The sequence below is a fragment of the Chiloscyllium punctatum genome, chromosome 17 (genome assembly GCF_047496795.1).
Source record: "Chiloscyllium punctatum isolate Juve2018m chromosome 17, sChiPun1.3, whole genome shotgun sequence".
Taxonomy (NCBI): domain Eukaryota; kingdom Metazoa; phylum Chordata; class Chondrichthyes; order Orectolobiformes; family Hemiscylliidae; genus Chiloscyllium; species Chiloscyllium punctatum.
Genome location: NC_092755.1, coordinates 59,999,414 through 60,022,659, shown reverse-complemented (window position 1 = coordinate 60,022,659; position 23,246 = coordinate 59,999,414).

Genomic DNA, 23,246 nt, shown 5'->3' with positions numbered 1-23,246 from the left:
CCCATTCACTCCTGCTCTGAGCTCTCATTATTTCTTATTCAGCTTCTTGTGTGTCCAGGCCTACTATCAATAATCCTTCAGCCCTGTTACTGTCATCATCCATGTGTTGTTTCTGTTGCTCTGTGACAGAGTCCAAGTCTTGACTGCCCTGCTCAATAACACCAATTTCTGTTTCCACGTCAGTCATGCTCATTTGAAGATTTGCAGATTCCTGAACTAGCTTTGGACCTACCATGGTCTTACAATGGAGCAAGGCTTCAACGTGGAGTGATACTGTTTCCTTTATGCCTGCAGGCTGTCTGGGTGTAAGCAACCATCCCCCTGGTATAACGTGCTGAGTGGCAATGGGGTTATTTAAATGATTGGTAGCTATCACGGTAATGATGGCATTTAAATTGCTGACTCTGAGGCTATGAAATTGATGTGGCCTGGATTTTACTGTGACCCCGCCAACTCAGGGAAAAGAACTCTCTTGCAATCTATAACTATCCCTCTGCCATTTCCATGGCTCTGGTCTCTTTGCAGGCCCCCTTTCCATGTCAGATTGTGATCTCTGCTCAAAACCCAGGCCTGGATTTTCTTCTTCTTTCAGCTCCCAAAAATATGTCTTCAAGGCTCGTTATTTAAATTTGTGCCGTGCCCGCGAGTGACAAGAGAGTTATTTTAATTTGAGAAAGTAATCTGCAAGAATCTGACTTGGCAATTGTTTCCTTTCATGGAATGTAAACCATGGTGCGCGATCTGACTTAGCCATTGCATAACGTGAGTTCACCAACTCAATTCTTGTTAGCTTTGTCAACCTAGTTGAATCCCTGATTTCCACAATGTTCATTCCTGCTTTCTCCATAAGACATAGGAACAGAAATTAGGCCCATTCGGCCCGTTGAGAATGCTCTGCCAGTCGATCATGGATGATAGGTTTTCAACCCCATTCTCCTGCTTTCTCCCATAACCTTTGATCCCCTTCACAATCAATAACCTATCTATGTCCATCTTAAATATATTCAATGACCAGGCCTCCACAGCCTTCTGTGGCAGTGAATTCCATAGATTCCCCACTCTCTAGCTGCAGAAGCTTCTCCTTATCTCTGTTCTAAAGGGTCCCTTTTGGGCGGCACGGTGGCACAGTGGTTAGCACTGCTGCCTCACAGCACCAGAGACCCGGGTTCAATTCCTGCCTCAGGCAACTGTGTGTGTGTGGAGTTTGCACATTCTCCCTGTGTCTGTGTGGGTTTCCTCCGGGTGCTCCGGTTTCCTCCCACAGTCCAAAGATGTGCAGGTTAGGTGAATTGGCTAAATTGCCTATAGTGTTAGGGGAATGGGTCTGGGTGGGTTGCTCTTTGGAGGGTCGGTGTGGACTTGTTGGGCCGAAGGGCCTGTTTCCATACTGTAAGTAATCTAATTTTTACTCTGAGGCTGTGCCCTCAGGTCCTAGTCTCTCTTACCAATGGAAACATCTTCCCACACTGTCCAGACCATTCAATACTCTGTAGGTTTCAATCAGATCCCCCCTCTCATCCTTCTAAACTCCATCGAGTATTGACCTAAAGTCCTCAAACTATTGTAATATGTTAAGCAATGGCTGATTAGAATCAATAATTTCCTCACAAAAACACTCTAAATCCTCATTTTATTTTATCCTCACAGTTTGTTCATTTCAATGACTTCCTACAAAGGCTCTGCGAACTCTTTCCACTTAGTAGGTCCCAATACCACAACTCCCTCAGATAGCTTCAGAATGCTAATGTTGCAAAGTGTCAAGCCCCTTTCACAATCCCAACGTGCAGGCACAGAATCACTTCTGTTCCTGGCACTATAGCTTTTCACACTCTCGTTCGATGTCTTTTTACAGATTTTAGTAAAACCAAGCCGAAAATCTTTGGAGATTTGCTGAATGCCTTCAGAGCTGAGAAAAGAGAATTGATCATGACAGGGTCAGTCTTAAATTTCTGGTCCAGGGATCCTGACTTTGCCAGTTTGGTTAGGGGAGAAAGTGAGGACTGCAGATGCTGGAGAGCAGAGCTGAAAATGTGTTGCTGGAAAAGCGCAGCAGGTCAGGCAGCATCCAAGGAACAGGAGAATCGACGTTTCGGGCTTCAGCTGTAAGAAGGGCTGATGCCCGAAATATCGATTCTCCTGCTCCGTGGATGCTGCCTGACCTGCTGCGCTTTTCCAGCAACACATTTTCAGCTTTACCAGTTTGGTTGCCCTCTTGTTGCTAATAGTGAATTAAAACTCATGTCTTAACCATCTAGTCAAATGTGTTGTCTCAGACCTGGGAGGCTGTCAGAATATGTTCACCCTTTTTGTGCTTGGCACTAAACAGAGAGGATGGTCACCATCTACCACTCTGCACCGGTAATGGGAAGGAATGCTACCCATATTACGATTAATACCATAATAATAATGCCAAGTATTAAACACAATACAACATCTGAAACTTCAGCAAATGTTTTGATCCATTCACGGGATGAGGGCATCGCTGGCTAGACCAGCATTAATTGCCAATCCCTAATGGCCCAGAGGACAACTGAGAGTCAATCACATTGCTGTGGATTTGGAGGCCAGAACAAGTAAGGATGAAGGGGGATCTGATTGAAACGTAGAGTACTGAATGGCCTGGACAGAGTGGGAAGATGTTTCCATGGTACAAGAGACTAGGACCTGAGGACACAGCCTTAGAGTAAAGGGAAGACCCTTTAGAATGGAGATAAGGAGGAACTTCCATAGCCAGAGAGTGGTTAATCTGTGAAATTCACTGCACGGAAGGCTACTTAAGATGGACATAGATAGGTTCTTGATTGCGAAGTTTCCTTCCTTAAAAGAGGTTAGTAAACCAGATAGGCTTTTCCCCAAAAATTAGCAATGGATTCGTAGTCATTGTTATAATTCCAGATTTTGATTTTTTTATTGAATTCAAATTCCACTATCTGTTGTGACAGGAATTGAAGCCAGTTCCCCAGAATGTTTTCTGGGTCTCAGGACTAACAGTCCAGTGACAGTATTACCAGGCCATCACCTCCCCCTCTCTGGTCTTTGAAAGAATCATGATGAACTGTGTTTTTGGATGAATGCTAATAATACAGTCAAGACAGATAGCTGTCTCTTCAGGTTTTAAAAATGACGGCTGAGCTCCCGGTTGCAAAGGTACTGTATTTGGTGGCAATGTCAACATTTCACTCAAATATAGGACACCAGCTAGTGTTACACAACGGCTAAATATTATTCAAAATAAATCATGTGTGTTCAGCTGAGAAAATGACTGTGGCATCAAAGGAACAATAAACCACGGCAGGATACATTATGAATGCACATGACTGATTGCAATCCATCCATCGGAAGCATTTAGCAGGAATTGTGCTTCACAATGCCTGAAGGCACAGCATTGATGGGAACAGGAAGTCATGGATCGCATTCGTTCCACCCTTCTGCCAACTCAAATTTCCATTATTTCGCTACTTGCTTCACCCAAAGTCCTCTTTCACACACACTCACATCGCTGACCGACTGCACTTCTTGACAGCTCTTCCCAGCCCAGCCTCCATAACAGACACAAGCTCCTGAAAGCACCTGAGTTTGAAGGCACTTGTGCCTGATTAAAGTTTCCATGTTCAGTTTGAAGATTATGCATTCTACATCGCCATTCATTATCAGGCAAATCAGAGCAGGACTTATACACTTAATGGTAAAGTCCTGGGGAGTGTTGCTGAACAAAGAGATCTTGGAATGTAGATTCATAGCTCCTTGAAAGTGGAGTCGCAGGTAGATAGGATAGTGAAGAAGGTGTTGGTATGCTTTCCTTTATTGGTCTCAGTATTGAGTACAGGAGTTGGGAGGTCATGTTGCGGCTGTTGGTTCGGCCTCTTTTGGAATATTGCGTGCAACTCTGGTCTCCTTCCTATCTTAAAGATGTTGTGAAATGTGAAAGGGTTCAGAAAAGATTTACAAGGATGTTACCATGGTTGGAGGGTTTGAACTATAGGGAGAGGTTGAATAGGCTGGGGCTGTTTTCTCTGGAGCGTCGGAGGTTGAGGGGTGACCTTATAGAGATTTATAAAGTCATGAGGGGCATGGACAAGGTAAATGGACAAAGTCTTTTCCCTGGGGTTGGGGAGTCCAGAACTAGAGGGCATAGGTTTAGGGTGAGAGGGTAAAGATTTAAAAGGGACCTCAGGGGCAATGTTTTCAAGCAGAGGGTGGTACGTGTATGAATGAGCTGCCAGAGGAAGTGGTGAAGGCTGGTACAATTGCAACATTTAAAAGGCATCTGGATGCGTATATGAACAGGAAGGATGTAGAGGGATATGGGCCAAATGCTGGCAAATCAGACTAGATTAGGTTAGGATATTTGGTCAGCACGGATGAGTTGGACCGAAGGGTCTGTTTCCGTGCTGTACATCACTATGACTCTATGACTCTAACAGAACCAGTAACTGACTGAGCTACTGATTCCAAATTCTCTGATCGTGGTCTCGCAGTGCTAAAGTCTCGACAACGCCTGAGTAACAATGTTGGAAGCTTGCATTAAAATATCTATTGGATCCGTGTCTGTCACTGACAGTTGCCTTTTGCACCTCCTGAACTCCATGTGTTAAAATATTAGCTGGCAAGTAAGCAGTCCTCAGGGCAAGCACACTATCTGCCTTATTTTGATATTCCACAGCTCTTCCATACACAAACCCATATCATACACATAAGTGACCACAGGCGATCTTAAAAGGGGCACCTGATAAAGATAATCAAAGGTTTCATAAGTTGCATAAGGGTATGGTACTGATTTGCTCTCATGCTGAGCTGTCAGTATTTGCCCAATATGTTTTTATATGGGGTTCTGTCCTTCTTAGGTAATAGAATGAGTGGGAAGATAAGGTATCATTAGCTTTAGAGCCCCGACAATCTCCTATTGTATTTGTGTGTCATGACTTCTGCTGCATCCATCAGAATAAGATCTCGTGTAGAGACATTCTATAGCCATCCTTGTTGGAGTCATAGAGGCACAGAGATGTACAGCATGGAAATAGACCCCTCAGTCCAACTCATCCATGCCAAACAGATATCCCAACCTTATCTAGGCCCATTTACCAGCTCTTGGCCCATATCTGTCCAAACCTTTCCTATTCATATACACATCCAGATATCTTTTGGAAGTTGTAATCGTACCAGCCTCCACCACCTCCTCTGGCAGCTCATTCCATACAAGCACCACCCTCTGCGTGAAAAAGTTGCCTCTCAGATCGCTTTTAAATCTTCCCCCCTCACCCTAAACCTATGCCCCCACTGAGTCCCTCACATCCCATTGTATGGAGGAGTATGTTAATCTAGACAAGGGCTACCCCTGCGACCATGGCTGATGACTCAATTACATAACCCCCTGACTGAGGCAGACCATTGATACAGTGCAGCCTGTTCTTCCACCAGGACCGTGGTGGAGCAGACACTAGGTCTGCCGAAGATGAAGTTCCGATGCTTGGATTTGTCTGGGGGTGCAGGGCATTCTAGTTCAGTTCACTCAGAGTGTACTGCTTAACTCTAGTAAGCTGTGTCTGCACAACTGGAGCAGGCAAAGAGGGGATGTGATGGACACTGGGTCCAATCCAAAGGAAGATGAGGACATTAAGCATGGGTGAACATCACCATCTGCATGATATCACACTGCTGTGTCAGGCCTAATTGACAGCCGGTTTCAGTAAATGGGCTCTGTGTGCAGTGTACTCAACGACTGTAAATTTGCCCTGATGAAGGGCTTTTGACTGAAACAGCGATTTTCCTGCTCATCGGATGCTGCCTGACCTGCTGTGCATTTACAGCACCACTCTCATCTTGTCTGTAAGTTTGTCGTCAACTAAAAGGAGAACAGTCTCTGCTTGCTCCCAGAAACAAATGCAGCTTTTAATTGTTTGTTTTTGCTTCACTGAATAGAAGTAAAGGTTTTGAATTATTTAAATACCTTCCAGGATGTCATTGTCCCACATCGAACAATAAGATGTTAGACTACACTGGGCACTGAGAAAAGAGAAGCATTCCCTTAGACAGTGTTCTCAGATGGGGTAAGGCAAAGTAGGGGTCACCTGTGTAGCTTGGTCCTTGAATAGAAATATATTGAAAATCAATGTATTGCAATAAGGTGTCAGCAGCACTACCTACATGCCCTCAGAAGAATTTGATTTTGGTATCTCTCCCATTTTGTGCAGATTGAAGGGAACCTGCTGGCCTGAAATGCTTACATTGTGGCATGGATGGGCTTTCCAAATGGCGTCAGAGCCAGGAGTATAGGGAGGTCTCAGCAGTGGTGAGAGCGAAGATACAACAAGAAGTACCAGAGGGGCGCGGCACACAGGTAATAAGGCTCGTTTCAGAAATTAGTACGAGCAATCTCAGGGGGTGGAGCTCACAGAGAGAGAAACTTTCCATGAAACCCATCAATCCTTTCTGGAAGAATTCTGATCAGAGGGTGAATTGAAAAGCACTCAGCAAAGGATTTTTCAGAAAATGAGAAATGATTTACTTTAAATAATTAGGCTTTAGTTTCCTTAATGTGGACATCTTTGGAAGTGTTCTTAATCTCCGGTCAATTGGTGGAGCATCTACATGCACATCTACATTGTGGCTATCAATCCTCCACTGAGGAGCTTGTGGGTGGATGTCAGCTCACTTAAGGTTGAGGCCTAGAATTTGGAATTCAGTGGAGTGCCTGACGTAATTTTATCCTTAGCTTTTTTTAATGAAGTTCCTTCAGTTGTGGTAAGCAATAAAACTAGGTTTTACCATTACAATTCAGACATTGCCTAGAGAGCAGTAAAGAAAGATTTACCACAGGAAATGAAAACTTGTTGGTCGTAGCTCCCCAAGAGGGTCAGGGGAGAGTGTTATGTTATATTTATTTTTATAGTAGTGACTTTTTATAAGTGAAGAAAGTTTATTTTCTTTAGACAGTGACATCAGCACTCAGACTGGTTAAGCACAAGCCAGAACCTCCTCCACATTGACTATGCATGAAACCAAAAGTGTCAACTGTGGTTCATCTCTGGTTTATGAATCAAGAGGTTGTGAGCTTAATGGGAAGGCAATGGCCTAGTGGTATCACTGGTCGGTTAATCCTATGCCCCGGGTAATGTTCAGGGGACCCAGGTTTGAATCCCCCTGTGGCAGATGGTGGAATCTGAATTCAATAAATTTCGGGAATTAGGAATCTAATGATAGCCATGGATCAATTGTTGGTAAAAACCCACTGGTTCTCTAATGTTGTTTAGGGAAGGTAACTGTCATCCTTTGTCTGGCCTACATGTGACTCCAGACCCACAGCAATGTGGATGACTCTGGATAATTACGGATCGGCAATAAATGCTTAGCCAGTGATCCCCTCATCCTGTGACCGAATTTAAAGAATCTTGCTCCAGGAATGGGATGTTTTAACATTGTACTTTTATCAGTCTGAATCACATTCACACTGTGTTCAAACACAGATGGGCCACGTTCCAACTCTCGCCTCTTTTATCGCAGAAACCCCTCATTGTTTTACGCTCAAGTGTCTTGAGAATAGCATGTATATTGAACAAAGAATCCTTTATGACTGTACTTGACTTTCTGTTGCACTCTAGCCCATAAACACGGCATTGAATAGTCTGGGAGAAGAGTTTCTCTTCAAAAATCAAATGCTGATTAATAGTGCGCACAAGTTAAAGGAAAATTCACCAACCTCAAAGTGAAGACGCTTGCTCAAAGGGGTCATATGTCAAGGAGTCAGTGCAATAATGCCCTATAACCAGCAGGAAATCCTCTCCAATGGAACTCTCTGTTTTCAGTGCAAGCTGGGGAAAGTCTGGTCTTTGCACTGATCCCAGTTGATATGGTTGTTTGATTCTCTTCTTTCCTACTCCAAAGCTGCATGTCTATCAGTACCACCCAGTTATTTACACAAGCATCCATTATTCAAATGAACTTTGACAGCGCTTGTTCGCAGCTGATTTGATGACAGTGCAGGTATCCACCATAACTCACACTATATCACAGAAAGGAATGAGAACCCTTCTCTATGTTCCTCTTCCAGAACTAATTATAGACCTTAACTGAGATAAGTCCGTAAATTAGGACGAGAGAAAGGCTGAAATCTCCAAAAAAGCAATCGCATGTCATTAATGGCACCAAATGACAGAGACCAACACGGCGAATGCAATGATTGCTGCTTCCTGAATTACTGGTGAGTCTCTATGAAGTATATTTAAGGCTCAGATAGACAGACTTTTAACCAGGAAGGGAACCAGAGATTTTGGGGGAAAAGGCACGAAAGCGGAGATGAGGATTATCAAATCATCTAAAGTCTCATTGAACACAGAACAGATGGGCTGAATGGTCTACTTCCGTTCATGTGCATTGGCTGCCACGTTCAATCCAAGTTGCATTTGTAATACCGTAAACCCTGAGACAGAAAATAAACAGAGGTTCACGTCCTCATATCACCACAGTGATGGTTGAGTAATTAGAATTTAGACAAGTGCAGCACAGGAGTGGGCCCTTCCACCCATGATATTGTGCTGAACATGACACCAATGTTAACTCATCCCGTTTGCCTGCCCTTGGTACATACCCCTCCATTCCTTGCGTTTTCGTGTGCTTATCTAAATGTCATTAAACACCCCTTTGGTATCTGTCTCCACCACCATCCCTGGCAGTGCGTCCCAGGTTCCAACCACTCTCTGTGTAAAACGTGTGCCCCTCACATCTCCTTTGCACTTTACCTTCTCTCACTTTAAATGTATTGCCCCTATTTTCAGACATTTCAACTCCAACCGAGTTAGAACAACAATTGAAGACCGTATGCTAAAAATAACTAAAGCCTCGCTCATCACTTTCCATCTGCTGGATGACTATGCTCTTCTCTAATGAGGGGGGAGGGAGGGAGAACAAATTAGTGGAATTCCTGGAAGATAAACTAACAATTTCATTCAGCCATTGCCGTAATTGGAAACAGTTTGAGCACAGGGATTTGGGAATATGTGTGAGGAATCTTGGACAGATGCAATATGTTAATTGATTAGCAAATGGAAACACCACTGGGTTGAACTAAAATAAGGGTGAGGTCAGAGGTTGTGTGCCCAAGGAAACAAAAGCAAACTACTCTTTTCCAGGTCTATCCATCTACATGTTTCAATTACAGTGTATGACAAGAAATGGTAAACATTTCCCCCTACCACAAACATCAATGTGCGGGAAGGCTGTTGTTGCAAGACCCTATTTATTCCGACCATAAACTGGCACTGGTTCCATGATTCCATAGAAATAACCCTCCAGAAATCAAGGCATCATTGTAAGGCTCCACACGCCTGTCTATTCAATGGAGCTTTTATGCTCAATGCTCAACCACTTAACTCTCTGGCTTTTACCCTTCTATCATACAACGCAGCCCTGGTTTTCTTTTTAGAAAGGTCAATTGAAATAGCTTCTTCACAAACACAACCCTGCACCACAGCTTTCAAACCATGATTTTGTATGCTTCCAACTTCATTCATTCAAAATTCATCCACTCAAGGAGGTTATATTCTGCCACATTTATGGTTTTGTTTCTGTGTGAAATTCCTTCATTTGACTAAAAGGTGTTTCATTTCAATACATGAGCAACAGCCAGACGAATTCCATACCAAAATGATAATCCACTTGCTACTTATATCATACAGTGTAAGTTCGACTGGTGGAATCCCTACAGTGTGGAAGCAGGCCATTCAGCCCATTGAGTCCCCACCAGTCCTCCAAAGAGCATCCCACCCTATCCCCTATGATGCTGATTTTCTCATGGCTAACCCACCTGATCCAGCTTGGATATTATGGGCAATTTAGCATGGCCAATCCACCTAACCTGCACTGTGGGGAGGAAACCAGAGCACCCAGACGGAAACCACACAGACACGAGGAGAACATGCAAAATCTCACAGACAGTCACCCGAGGTTGGAATCGAACCCGGTTCATAGTGCTTTGAAGGAGCACTATTAAACACTGAGCCACCTTGAGTATAGTTCAAGTTAAGACAGAGGAGGTATTATGAGCAGAGTTTATTTAAGTTTGACTTCATTTGATTTGATTGTAATCACATGTGCCTAAGTACAATGAAAAGCTCTGTTTGTGAGCACTCCAGGCAGATCATAGTTAGCAAGGACATATAGAGTATAGGGTGCACAGACAGAGTGAGGCATAGAGATTAATTTAGATTTAAAAGTATGGGACAGTTACAAGAAATCTTAGAATGAGATCTGCTGGCAAAGAGTTGCCTGGTGTAGATGCTATCAAATGGGTAAAAGTGGGGTACTTTTGGGGAAACTGGCCTGTGCAAAACTCTGGAGCAGTTTTAATGACATTCACTCAGCGGAATTAATTTCTGAGGTGAAAGGCTTGTTTGATGAGGAGAAATTGAGCAGTTTAGGCCTATTCTTGCTAGAGTTTAGAAAAGTGAGTCGAGACCTAATTGAGGTATATAAGATGAACAGGGATATTGACAAAGCAGTGGTTGTTACCCCTTGTCAGGTAACCTCAAATAAGAAGGCATAGCTTTAGGCGAAAGGATGGCAGATTTAAACCAGGATTGAGGAGAATTACTCCTCTCAAAGGGTCAAGAGCCTGGGGAATTCATTTCCCCAGAGTGCAGTGGATAATAGTACACTGAATGAACTTAGGAAGGAGATAGACTGATTTTTAATCAGTAAGAGGTTAAGAAGTTATGGGAAGCAGGAAGGAAATGGAGTTGAGGCCGAGATGAGATCTGCCATGATGGTATTAAATGGGTGAGCAGGCTCGAGGGGATGAATTTCCTACTCCTGTTCCTAGTTCTTGTGTTTTTATGTTCTTATACTCATGGGATTGGGTGGAAGGCCAACTTTTCACCATATCTGATATTACTTTTCCTTCAGTTCTAAGGAAAAACAGACTGGGTGTAAAAAAAAAGTATTCCATCTAATCCTATCAATTTCCCTAATGGGCCAAATACATAAATTGTCTTTAACATTTCGGTGAGTGGATAATAAATCCATGGGCCAGACTCCCTGGAAAGATGATGGATTTATGAATAGTTATTGAGTCATTCAAATGTAGATAGATTTCTTTCACAAAGTAACAATTTGGGATAAAGGGCCTGAATAATTTTCATGTCAGATTATTTTTGGCTCTTTTCTAGACTTAATGATAAAGATCTATCATAACGATTAGTCAGCAACTTGCTCATCATTGTATCATGTGATTCCTGAGATAGCGCAAGGTGATCTAGATGAACATGAGTCTTTTCTCATCAAGCATTTCCAAATATACACGTAGGTTATCTGCAAAGAGTTACAAGTCTTGGCATCAAGTCTTACATTTCTCAACAAATGTTTTTGCATAAGACAAAAGATTGCACAACATTTTAACAATGTTTAATTTTTAACATTTGTGGGTTTTGATTAGGGAGCTCATGTTATCTCAACATATTTTCCTCATTGGCAATCTTTCCCCAGGCTGGTTCAGTTAGACACATTCCCAGCTCTGAATTGGAAGAATTGAAGCACATTCCTGATGCTGTATTGTTGATCCCGTGCAGCAGCGAGATAGTGAGAGATTTCACATGAGATTTTAAACTGAGGCCCTGCCTGTTCAGGCTGTTTCACAGTCCTGACCAACACAACAAAAATTTTAGCTGGGAACGCAGGCACAGAATGTTGTGCATTCTTACTTTCACTGCTTTTAGCTTGTGTCCGGTAGGTGTCCTATTCTCACTTGTCAAAGCATCATAGGTTCGTTTAAAAAAAATAGCATCCTCATTTCACTTATGGAGCCAAACTAAAGTTGCTTAGGAATAAAATCTTCAGTTCTGAAGAAGTCATATTGGATATGGTGCATTAACTCTGCTTCTCCCTCTGCAATTGCTGTCAGAATTGTCATTCTTTGACAGAAGTTTATTTCAGCTATCCACAATATTTGCTTTTGATTATGAAAGTGGTTTAGCCCTTCTTCTTCTTCTTTTGAGTTGGCTACGATGATGTCACCCAGAAAGCACTGCGAGAAGCCAAAACCATTTTTGTCTACCATTGCTAATCTGCAGTGTCAATATACAGTACAATATACATTTAGGGTGGTACAGTGGTTAGCACTGCTGCCTCATAGTACCAGGGTCCTAGGTTCAATTCCAGCCTTGGGTGACTATCTGTGTGAAGTTTGCACATTCTCCCCGTGTCTGTGTGGGTTTCCTCCAGGTGCTCCGGTTTCCTCCCACATTCCAAAGATGTGCAGGTCAGGTGAATTGGCCATGTTAAATTGCCCATAGTGTTAGATGCATTAGTCAGAGGGAAATGTGTCTGGGTGGGTTACTCTTTGGAGGGTCGGTGTGGACTGGTTTGGCCAAAGAGCCTGTTTCCATACTGTAAGTAATCTAATCTACCTTTAAGCTTTGGGCTATTGACAAAGCAATTAATTCATTTAGACAACTTTGTGGAATTTATTGTGAACATTAACTTGATACAATTAGTTGACTAAATTAATAGCCGGGTTTCAGCCACCAGCAAGGACTACATAGGCTGGAGTTGTTTTCCTTAGAGCAGAGAAGGTCAAAGGGGGACGTGATTGAGCTTCACAAAATTATGAGGGGCGCATACACCATCAACAGAAATAAACTTCTAACAACATCCAAAACAGAAATTGCTGGCAAAGCCCTGGCAGCACCTTTGGAGAGAAACAAACCCTTCTTCAGTGGATCTGAAAGCTTAACTCTGCTTTCTTTCTGATTTCCAGTATCTGTAGTTCTTTGGGTATTTTTCAGGAATAAATCTTTAGTAGAGGTGGCAATTACCAGGGGACATAGATTTAAGGCACAGGAAGGAGATTTAGATGAGAATATTTATCTCCCAGAGGGTTAGGGTTGCTGGAATGCTCTGCCTGAAAGGGTAGCAGAAGCGGGAACCATCATGAAATTGCTAGAGTTAGAAGGTTTTTGGTCAAACATATGGAAATGGGATTTGAGTAGATTGGCACATCGTGACTGGTACAGATGTGATGGGCCAAATGGGCCACACAATATGGCCATTTGAATTTATGAATTCTCATGGCATCAGGTAAAATATAGGCAAAGAAAGCTTTATCTAATAACCAGGTACCACATTGTCAGATGATCAGTGCTCCCCTACATTGCCCAACACTTGGAGGAAGCACAGAATGGTGACAAGGGCACAGAATATACTTTGGTGGGGCACCTCAATGTCCACTACCAAGAATGACTGGATAATATTTCCACTTATGGAGTTCTAAAGGACGTAGCTGCTCAACTGGGTCTGCAGTAGGTGGTAAGGGAACGAAGGAGGGAAAAGCAGACTCGACCTCAACCTTACCAGTTTGCCAGCTGCAGATGCATCTGTCCATGACAGTATCGGTAAGAGGGATCACCGCACAGTCCTTGTGGAGACGGAGTCCTGCCTTCATAGTGACAAAACCATCCATCATGTTGCGTGGCACTATCACCGTGCTAAATAGAATAGTTTAAATGAATCTAGCAACTCAAAACTGGGCATCCATAAGGCCATCAACAACAGGAGAATTATACTCCAGCTCAATCTGTAACCTGATAAGCCAGTATATTCCTAACTTAACCATCACCATTGAACCAGGGGATCAACCCTGATTCAATGGAAAGTGCAGGAAGTCATGCCAGGAGCAGCACCAGGCATATCCAAAAATGGTGACGCTACTAAACAAAACTATTTGCGTGCCAAACGGCATAAACAGCAAGTGATAGACAAAGCTAAGTGATTCCTGGTCCAGATTTATGCTCAGCAGTCCTGCCAGATCCAGTCATGAATAGTGGTGGACAATTCAACATTTATACTTAGAGGGAAATCAGGAGGGCAAAAAGGAGACATGACATAGCTTTGACAATTAGGGTTAAGGAGAATCCAAAGGGATTTTATAAATACATTAAGGAAAAAAGGGTAACTAGGGAGACAATAAGGCCCCTCAAAGATCAGCAAGGACGCCTATGTGTGGAACCCGCAGGAGATGGGGGAGATACTAAACGAGTATTTTGTATCAGTTTATACTGTGGGGAAGGACATGGAAGATACAGAACATGGGGAAATAAATAACAACATCTTGAAAAAATGTATATATTACAGAGGAGGAGGTATGGGACAGATTTAATTTAGATAAATGAGACATGCTGCATTTTGGAAAAGTAAATCAGAGCAGGACTCATACAGTTAATGACAAGTACCTGGACAGTGTTGCCAAACAAAGAGACCTTGGAGTGCAGGTTCATAGTTCCTTGAAAGGGGAGTTGCAGGTAGACGGGATATGAGGAAGGCCTTTGGTATGCTTGCCTTTATTGGTTAGTGCATTGAGTATAGGAGCTGGGAGGTCATGTTGCAGCTGTACAGGATATTGATTAGGCCAGTTTTGGAATATTGTGTGCAATTCTGGTCTCCCTTCTATAGGAAAGATGTTGTGAAACTTGAAAGGGTTCAGAAAAGATTTACAAGGATGTTGCCAGGGTTGGAGAAAGTTTGGGAGAAGATTTGTAGCTCGGGTGCTCGTTGCTGTGGTTCTGTTCGCCGAGCTGGGCATTTGTCTTGCAAACGTTTCGTCCCCTGTCTAGGTGACATCCTCAGTGCTTGGGAGCCTCCTGTGAAGCGCTTCTGTGCTGTTTCTCCGGCATTTATAGTGGCCTGTCTCTGCCGCTTCCGGTTGTCAGTCGAGCTGTCCGCTGTAGTGGCCGGTATATTGGATCCACAGACTCTATCAACAAACACATCGACCTGGACCCAATATACCCAATATACCCAATACTCAAGAAGGTTGACACCATTCAGGATATAGTGTGCATAAACCTTCACACCCTTTAGCACCAACATTCAATTGTAGCAGTGTGTACTATTTGCAAGATATGCAGCAGATATCCTACACGGCTTCCAGATAGCACCTTCCAAACTCATGACCATTACCATATATAAGGTTCAGGACAGCTAATACATGGGAATACCTTCACCTGCAAGTTTCCCTCTGAGCCAGTCACTACCTGGACTTGGAAATCTATTGCTGTTTCTTCAGTGTCGTTGGGTCAAATTCCTGGAATTCCCTCACTGTTGGCGTTATGGGTGTCCCTGCAGCACTGCAGCAGTTCAAGAAGACAACTCACTAAAATCTCCTCAGGGACACCTCGGGATGGGCAATAAATGCTGGATCAGTCAGCAATGCCCATATCACATTAATGAATGCAAAAAATCTGCGAATGCTAGAAAAGTCCATGTCGGGGACTTTTCATGTTCCACATAGTCAGAAGTTATTGAGGACTCCCTTCAATTATTCTGAGTGGCAAAATAGCCAGCCCTCTGTCTAGGCCTCTGCTACAGTCTGAGCTCTTGAGGTACAAACTTTAAGGACATAGGGTCATAAGATTAGGAAGAAAATAATTCCACTTCTTCCCCAAGCCTGCTTCATCATTCAAGATCTTGAAAGAACTGTTAACTCCAGTTTCCTGCCTGCCATTCATAAATTTAGATTCCTAAAAAACCTATATGATTTATCCTTGACTATGTTGCCTCAGCCTCCTCTGAAGACTTAGAAAGAGGATTTCAAACTCTCTGAGAGAAGAAATTCCTCCTTATCGCCAGCATAAATGGGATACTATTTATTTTTAAACTGTGCTCACTTACGAGACTCCCCACAATGGGAAACATCTTCCCAGCAATGACTTCATCAAGCTCTTTTGAAATCTTATATAATACGAAATATCACCTTTCATTCTGCTAAACACCAATGAGAAAGGCACAATTTACTCAATTTTCCTTCATAAGACAAACTTGTCATTCCAGGAATCAACCCAATAAACCTTCTTGGAATTAAGACAGTCTTTCATAAGGATAATATTAGCTAATTCAATGTTTATTTTGATATTCTTTTGCTGAAGAAAAGGGGTGAGTTACTTTCTCTCAGAAAATATTCGTTGTAATTCAAATTGTCCATCTTGTTATTTTCATAATTCATAGAAGGACTACAGTTTGGAAGCAGGCCATTCAGCCCATCAAGTTAACATGAACCCTCTGAAGAACATCCCACCCAGCCACCTCCCCCCATCCCCACCCTTGCATTTCCCATGGCCCAGCCTATGCTACAGGGCAATTTAGTATGGCCAAGCCACCTAATCTGCACATCTTGGACTGTGGGAGAAAACCCACACAGACACAGGGAGCATATACAAATTCCACACAGACAGGTGCCTGGGGGTGTGGAATGGAACCTGGATCCTTGCACTGTGAGGCAGCAGTGCTAACGTCTGAGCTGCCATGTCGCCCCCATTCTTTAATCATTTCATTTTGTAAATTTTGAGTCTACACATACTTTCCCTCCTGTCAATTCATCCAGTTGTTACCTGTTCAGTGTTGATCTGCTGCTCTCTACCTTCCAGCTAATTAGGTAAGTGTGATTAGTAGAGAGCGATGGCAAGTGTGTGGCAGATAAACTTGACTATAATAGCAGAGAGTAACGTAAAGCATGGGAATAGTAGTAGATGTTACACCCAGCTACATTTGACCTGGCATAGAAGTGTCTGCATTACACTGGGCATTGCCTCACATATGTTTAATTGGATTCTGGAAGTCAGTGCTCACATAAGAGATGGGAGGAGAAACAAGAGAGAAAGTGGACAATGTGACTAAATCAATCAGTCTGATGCCAATGTGTAACTCTATTTCCACACCTGGTAAAACAAAGTTTAGTAGAAACTAAAAAATTCAATATTTTAAGACATGCAAATTTATTAAAACACAGATTTAATAAACTACAGTACTCTTCATAATTTAAGTCTGTAAATATTGACATCCCATACATATAGAAAAAAAACAGAATAATTTACTGTACAAATTATTGCTTATACCATCTTCATATATAATTCCACTTTCTTACTGAGAATGGGAGACACGAAAATAGCTTTAAAATATTTGTTTTGTAACAGAATTCATCTTTACAGCATTGATCCTGTTGTCCTTGTTGCTTTTTCCAAAGTGTGACCAGGTATAAATGAAGATAATTTCAATTTCTAAATGTTTTTGAAATATTAAAGTATTCAAAAAACACATTTCTCAACAAAATAAATTCCACATTTAGTAACCTCTTTCCAGGAGAGTTCTTTCTCACAATCCCACTATAGCCCCTTAATATTTCATAGCAAGTGTATAATATTTATAGAAGATATTCTTTTAGAATTGATAACTGGCATTTTTTGTTGCAGACAGATATTAACCTATCTGGGAATTCATATTGAGGAATTAGCTTAATTTAATTTACTTATTAAAAAAAAATACAAAGGAATTCTTTTCCCAAGAATGGCTTCTAACATTTTTGCCTGCATTAGCGTTGTGGCAATAATACCTATCAAGGAAGAATAGTTTTGTAAGCAGTGATTCCAAACACACTAGAGACTGCAATCCTCCCTGAAATTGTCTGTGAATGTCCACAAACATCACTCATCTTAAAGTTGTAGAGATTTTCAATGGTGAAAAAAATACTTTTTTTTCTGCCACATTTACTTCTGTGGACCATTTGGCCCTTTGCATCAGACCCACCATTCAATAAAATTTACTTTCTACCTTAACTTCCTCCACTATCCCCATCTCCCTTCATTATCTTAGTACCCAAAAACCTACTAATCAATAACCTTCCACATATTCACTGTGTTACAATATGACAAGTGCAAGCTTGCAAAGAGCACTTTTTGACACAGGATTGGGTGGAGTGCATTAATTGGGTCAAAAGCTCCACAAAGTGTACAAATGAAATGGGAACTTTTGACTATCAGGAAGCCTGGCTCTGCTAATTCCTGACGAAGAGCTTACGCTTGAAACATCGACTCTCCTGCTCCTCGGATGCTGCCTGACCGGCTGTGCTTTTCCTGCACCATACCCTTTGACAATGCTAATCTATGTTTAACGACGGTCTTGCATATTGCGTTCTCACAGATTACCCTCGCCCAAAGAAAAGGTAAGAGGTAATCTGGCATGATTGCTGGGCATGTAGAAAACATCTTCATTGTGTGATGTACACTACATATATATATTAACAGGCAACAGGCTCTTTAAATGTACAGAAAAAGAAGCTCTAAATAACTCTGAAGATGCAGAAGCTTCACCACATATAAAATAGGACTGGAACTGACAACTGGGCCAAATAACTGATTAAAAGAAGCACAGGTTCTGTGTTACCTGTACAAAACAGTCAAACTAAAATCTAGTATATGGATCACTATTGGATACCAATGTTTGAGCTAAAACCCGAATTGGCTTATAGATACGAGTGTGTTGAATACCAACATATACAATATAATGTTATGATCTATACAAAGTATATTATAGTGTGGCTTGTACACAGGTATGGCTTATACACTAGACTTCATGGAACCAGTTAATCAGCCTTATCCATCAAATCTGAAGGTTCTGGTTTGTGAAGATAGAAGCTATGACTATGGAGCTCAGACCAGGAGCAATATAGGACTTCCCCTCTGATCTGCCTTCAGTACTAGAAGTAGTCATGAGGCTGGTTAGATGGTTATTGAAAGAATCATAACCAGAGAAGTCATAAAATAAAGCAAAGATAAAATGACTGCATTTAGCAGTGGTCCGGTTGATGTACTTGCCATTGAATTGGACACTACTGGTCTTAAATTCTTTTCATTTAAGAATTGCTGCACGACATTCTTGGTCAGTTACAAGTCCATTGGGAATGCTTCCCCACAACTAAATGTTTCATTTTGTTGGCGTTTCTTTGTACTTGCACACATCAATGTGCGTAGTAATCACTTAATGGCAACCAAACTGGTAAGCCTGGAGACTAGGCAGCACCATCCTCCCAAATGAAGGAAGACAAACATAGAGACAATGGGTCCTCAGTGTGGAAAAGGCAGAGGCAGACAGCATAAGAAAATGTCAGCTGAAGGACCTGAAATAATAATCTAATCAATAACAATTCTCTTCTGACCTCGTTTTTTTATGAGGAGAGTTATTTTATTCTAATGATTGCTCGAAATATTAAAAGAGAGATAAAAGACAGCCCCCAAAAGAGGAGATAACACCCAATCCCACTTTAATTACCTTTACACAATTACCATGATTAAAGGCTTTTTTGACAGAAGAAAGATCGAGCTGTGCATGTGAGGACACACCATGTATGCAGGCTCATTCATGTCTAAAAGCTTGAAAAATTATCTGGCCTCAGAACTACCAAAAGTAATTAAAAACCCTTCCAGAAATGTAGCCTTTGAAACATATCATTAATGTGTAATTTAAAACTGGAACTCATCAGCAATGCTGGAAATCTTATATTGAAATATGAGAACCCCTCTATTGAATGCAGGACTTGGAGGAAGAATCCAGAAAGTTCCTTCACTCACGCTTCACAATCTGGGGGCTCAAATATTTCCACCATGACATACCTTTGTAAAGGACTGTTTCAAGGGCTGAACACTCACCAGACTCAAGTTGAGCTGGTGATTTCTTTAATTATACATCAGTTTGTGAAAGTCAAGTCAACCCTAGGAAGCAGATAGTAACGGGATCTGAAAGTATCCACATTGTGCTTCAATTTGGCTCAAAACAGTGTTGGCCCTGTTTGTACTTAACTCAATTAACCAATTTATCACACAATAGCTTTGTATTTAATATACTATCCATGCTTGGTCTAACAATCCCTGTAGTGACTTGTAGATTTTGACATACCCTCATATATACATAGGAGTTGGAATACATGCATAAAGGAAGCTACATTCTTGATTTCAATAGTCATATGTTTCTCACACCCGATGCTATACATTTTTCACAACATCCAAACTGGATATTGTTCCATCTCAATTGGACTCTGTCCTGAGAATGATCATTCCTAAACAAAATTACCCTGCCAAGGGTTTAAACCAAACTAGGTGGAGTCTGGCAAGATCCATTCTGATTAGGGATGTGCCAAAAAGGCGTCCCACATGGAAATCTGATTAAATGGTGGCCCTGAAACTGTATACAGAGCTGCAGGCTGCAAAAGTATTCCAGCTATTGTTCTAAAAGAGATGTTTTTAAAACAAAACCTTGTCCAACTTTGAGTTTCTTCATACTAAAGATTTGGGTGGCACAGTGGCTCAGTGATCAGCATTGCTGCCTCACAGTGCCAGGGACCCAAGTTCAATTCCACCCTTGGGCGAATGTCTGTGTGGAGTTTGCACATTCTCTCTGTGTCTGGATGGGTTTCCTCCGGGTGCACCAGTTTCCTCCCACAGTCCAAAGATGTGTAGGCCGAGTGAATTGGCCATGCTAAATTGCCCATAGTGTTAGGTACATTAGTCAGAGGGAATTGGGTCTGGGTGGGTTACTCTCCGGAGAGTCAGTGTGGACTGGTTGAAACAAAGGGCCTGTTTCCACACTGTAGGGAATCTAATCTAATATTACTTTGGACTGAAGATAATATTTTCCTTAATCCTGTCACTACATAAACCAACAAAAGTGAGTATTTTTAGTCATTAGCAACGTTTATTTTGGCTTTTGATGTATTGTATAGATTGGCTGCTTGTGTCAGATATCTGAGTTATTTAGCCTGAGGTTTATTAGCTTTGGTTTATCTTTCAATCTTTAAGTCTGGCAGGCTATAATTTCATGCCTCACTAGTTCAGAGCTCCACGTACCACCATTTAGCTCAGCCCTGAGAAGCTGCCATTGCTTTCTGCTGTCAGGTGCTGTCTGATACATTATCAATGAAGCCTACACAATAAGCTGCGATCTTCAATACAAGAGAAACTCACCAAAATATCCCTTCCAGAACTCCACTCCAGGTTTCAATCTGGGCTGGCTTTCATTTGGTTACTGCAGGTCTTCCAATGTTCTATACAAGTCAGATGCACCATGGGTATGTGAGCTGTTTTGGCTCCAAGGGATGAAACGTGGACCTTGTGTGCCCATTTTGGAGATATGAAAAGATGCAACAAAGACTAACCTGGGGGGAAGTGGCTGACTAACATCTCCTGTCTAAAGCACAGCCAGCACAGTGTAGGGTGCAGGCCTACTATGCATGGCATTGGGTAGCACTCGTCCACAGAAGTTAAATGTGGTCAACACAAATATTAAACACTCATTGTGCTGGAGCCAAGCTGAGCTGTAGTGCTGACATGCTCCAGAGTACATCAACTGCAAACTCCAACCACCAACATTCACCCAGCAGCCTCCCGTAACCCCTCCCCATCGCCAAAATTCTCTCCTTCCTTGTTACGAGACATTCCTCTCTCAGGCTCGTTACTAATGGGTTACTTCAAGAGGGCAAGCTGTTCATGGAAGAGTGACAGGCACAGGCACAGGTAGCACAAGCACAAGCAGCACAGGCAGCACAGGCATGGGCAGCACAGGCACAGGTAGCACAAGCACAAGCACAGGCAGCACAGGCACAGGCAGCACAGGCACAGGTAGCACAAGCACAAGCACAGGCAGCACAGGCACAGGCAGCATAGGCAGCACAGGCATAGGCAGCACAGGCACAAGCACAGGCAGCACAGGCACAGGTAATACACCTATCGATATTATTCAGGTGCCAGATTCAATTTTGTGTTTACCTGAGGGTCCTTGGTGTGAATACACAATGATGCCACATAACTGCGTTTATTCCTCACTGACTTCTGCCTTTACTCCTGACCAACATCTGACAGTTACAATTTGGGAAGGGCAGGAACTTACTTCAGTTTGAATTGCACAGGATGTCTCCTTATCTATAACATACATTTGGTATGATTCCCAAAGAAACACTTATGAGACGGTCTATTAGATCTTCAAGATCCCCTTACCTACAAGAAGGTAGATGTGTCCTGGTAAATTAAATCAGGCTGACTGAATCCAAATACCTTTCTAGCCTTACTAGCTTTCTTAAGTGCTTTACTACAGAGTTAAATGTTGCAGGTTTATTATCACATCATGATTTGGTACATGTGTCGTCTCTAACCTCACTTGGGTAATGGGAAATGGAGTGAGAGAGGAGTATAAAGAAGGAAGATTAAAAACTTTCCTATAAAGATCAAGGAGTAATCAGCACCAACCATTGACACTTCCTTCAACAGTCTAATGCTGCCATTATGAGAATTATAACATTATTATGTTTTGCAATTGTGACTTTAAATTTAGTAGATGAGCAGGGTGCATCTGACCTGTCCCGTGGTCAAACTGGTGCTTTGGCAGCCAGAGACCCCCACAGGAGAGATTGGATTGTTTTAATGAGAAGAAGAGGCAAGGTATTTACACATGGAGATAGTGGCACCAGTTTCTGAGTTTATCCTGAGTCGACCCAAAGTTTCCCAAAATCCCAATAATGTGTTATTAATATTTGTGCTGTCGACTGTCCATTCCTCCTTCGAGGAATTTTAATTAAAATGAGCTCATTTTACTCAGATGCATGGCTAAAGTGCATTATCACAGGCAAGTGGGCAGAGAAAGCCATTTTTGTAATCAGGTTTTGGGTTTCCCTAGAGACAAGCAACAGAGATTCTGCGTAGTCAGCAGAGAAAAGGCAGCTTGGCTTTACAAGTTACCATAGCCGGGTGTGGGAGAGAGATGGTCTGTATTTGAAGAAATACATTCTTCACCCTTTGATGGAATCTGGGAAACTTGTTCTGTCATGGTCAAAGGAACAGCAGAAATAGATTGGTTGGTGTGAATTGTCTGACTCTGTGCTGTCAACTCTATGTCATTTTGATGTCAATTCTATGTCACATTGAAGTTAAGGCATGGGATGGGGTTTAGGGTCAGTGTCACAGAGACTGGTGATGGGATTAAGAAACTCCAAAAACTAAAGAAATTACATGGAGATGCTCACCTGAAGTTATGACACAGCAAAACAGGAATACGTGAATCTATTGGAACCCATGGTCTGAAAACATAAAGTGCTGGAGAAACTCAGCAGGTCTGACAGCATCTGGAGAGAGAGAAACAAAGCTAACATTTTTAGTCCGACATTCTGTTGAATGAAAAAGAGTCAAATCGCATTCAAAACATTAAAAATGTTTCTCTCTCCACAGGTAACATCAGAGCTGCTGAGCTTTTCCAACATTGTCTGTTTTTATTTCAGGTTTCCAACATCCACGGTATTTTCATTTTAGCTGAATGTAGCAACTGTGGGCTGTTTGTTAAAAACATTGTAATCCCATTGGAGAGTGTGATAGATGATAAATGTAAAATGACACATTTCTGTTTTTAGTTTAAAGTAAAAGTTGCCTGAAGAAAATAAGGTTTAATCAGCA